Genomic DNA, 2,500 nt, shown 5'->3' with positions numbered 1-2,500 from the left:
TGTGTGTGTGTCTGTTTGTGTGTCTTTGTGCTGAATCCTCAGTGTGTGTGTGTCATCTTTTTTTTTCCCCTTCACACAGTGACAGTATCAAACTTCAGATTCCTGCAACTTCCTGCATGCATGTAATCAGTTCATCACCTTTAACATAATAATGATGATAATAATAATAATGATAACCCACTCCTCCCCCACCGCACCCCCCCCCCCCCCCCCCCCCCCCAACCCCCTCCCACCCCCCACCCCCACCCCTATGATTGATTGCCTGATAGTGATACAAGTTTATGTAGCACTTATATCCTCAGTGAGAAAGCAAGCTCCAAGCACTTTCTTTACTGTACACAAACACGGAGTGGTTTTCAACAACAAACGTGCGTGTCTAGAGCAGAGCCGACTGAGAGGTGCCTGTAGGCTTCTCATCATTCATTACCTGTGTCCTTTATTTAGTTAAGGATTCACTCACACACACACGCATGCGCGCACGCACACACGCACGCCTGCATGCACACACACACGCCTGCATGCACACACACACACACACACACACACTCACACAGGTGCACATGCATGAACGCACGCATGCACACACACACACACACACACACACACACACACACACACACACACACACACACACGCACACACACATGCATGTTCGCGATCACACACACATACAGACACACACACACACACACACACACACACACAGAGGTATGCATGTGCGCACGTGCACACACACACACACACACACACAGGTATGCATGTGCGCACGTGCACACACACACACACACACACACACACACACACACACATTTCATGTATTGTAAGTACATTGTGGTGTGTGCTACTGTATTGTAATACTTTCCTTTTTGTTACAACTGATTGCTCTGTGTGAAATTGGGGGCTGTACTTGTCTCAGAGACACATTGAAGAAACACCACCTTTTTTTTTTTTTTTTTTTTTGGGGGGGGGGTGGGGGGGGGGGGGGGGGGGGAGAGTGTGAGGGGGAGTAGGGGGGGGCTGCTTCACCATTCAGTGACATTAATCACTCATTCCAAGTCCCCCATACAGACATGGCTTTAACTCACTCAGTACGGCCAGTCCTCTCTTCTCCTCTACACAGACCCCTCGGATGTCCTGTGGGTGTCTGAATGACCCAACCTTTAGCTTCCGTCGTCAGAATTGTGGTATTCTTTGTCAACATTCACCTCTTCAGTATAAGAGCCTTCCGCTTGCAATATTTTGATGATGGTAATTGGAGTGAAACGCTGTTAACGTCGTCTCTTTCGCCGTTCGTATGGAGAGAGTTAACCTTGACGTCAGTCACAGACTTGGGGTTGTTATATTTTAAGTGGAATTTTTTTTTTCTATAGAATTTTACCAGGGACACATTCATTTTTTTTCTTATTCTTTTTTTTCTTTTCTTTTTTTTAACGTGCATGCTAAGTGCGCGTGCTGCACACCAGTCCATCCATCCTCTCATGGTGTGTGTCATGAGATGATCAATGACTTTTCTGACTTGCCAGTATCTCGTAGCCAGGGGGATTTCTGTTTCATTGGAGAGGATGGAGGGGAGGGGAGGGGATTGGGGGCGAGGAAGGTGGGGGAGGGTGAAGAGGGGAAGGAGTTTGACAGGGATCTGAAATGTGTAGATCTATATATAAACAGAGGTGAGTCATGTGTAGGAGCCCCATACTCCCTCTGTGGAGTGATGGCCTAGAGGTAACGCATCCGCACCCTAAGGAAGCGAGAGAATCTGAGCGCACTGGTTCGAATCACAACCGGCAGTTGCCTACAGGTATTTTCTCCCTCCCCTCCACTTAAACCTTGAGTGGTAGTCTGGATGCTTGTCATTCGGATGAAACAGCTAACCGAGGTCCCGTGTGCAGCATGCATTTAGCGCATGTAGAAGAACCCACGGCAACAAAAGGGTTGTCCCTGGCAAAATTCTGTAGAAAAATCCACTTGGATAGGAAAACAAATGACAAAAATTGCAGGCAGGTTAAAAAATAAAAATTAAAAAAAAGGGTGGCGCTGTCAGTGTCGCGAAGCACTCTCTGTGGGGACAGCTGCCCAAATTTCACACAGAGAAATCTGTTGTGACAAGAGAGTAATACAAATACAAAACATAAATGCTTGTCAGTGAAGGGCTCTCACATGGCTGAAATAAGACAGAGCATACAGGTCAGGATGTCAGTGAAGGGCTCTTACATGGCTGAAATAAGACAGAGCTTACAGGTCAGGATGTCAGTGAAGGGCTGTCACCTCACTGAGGTGAGACAGAGCTTACAGGTCAGGATGTCAGTGAAGGGCTGTCACCTCACTGAGATCAGACAGAGCTTGCAGGTCAGGATGTCTGTGAAGGGCTCTCACATGGCTGAAATAAGACAGTGCTTGCAGGTCAGGATGTCAGTAAAGGGCTGTCAGTGTGACAGAGATAAGACAGAGTTTACAGGTCAGGATGTCAGTGAAGGGCTGTCACCTCACTGAGGTGAGACAGAGC

The 2,500-nt window shown here is 47.6% G+C and overlaps 1 protein-coding gene across 6 annotated transcripts in view; it reads left to right on the top strand.

The window, feature by feature from the left end:
* The window catches only part of LOC143293777 (rhotekin-like), a 97,383-nt gene that overhangs the window by 61,963 nt on the left and 32,920 nt on the right, over nt 1-2,500 (top strand). The window lies entirely within an intron of this gene.

The sequence above is a fragment of the Babylonia areolata genome, chromosome 19 (assembly GCF_041734735.1).
Source record: "Babylonia areolata isolate BAREFJ2019XMU chromosome 19, ASM4173473v1, whole genome shotgun sequence".
NCBI classification, from domain to species: Eukaryota; Metazoa; Mollusca; class Gastropoda; order Neogastropoda; family Buccinidae; genus Babylonia; species Babylonia areolata.
This window is presented reverse-complemented; position numbering and strand designations above follow the sequence as displayed.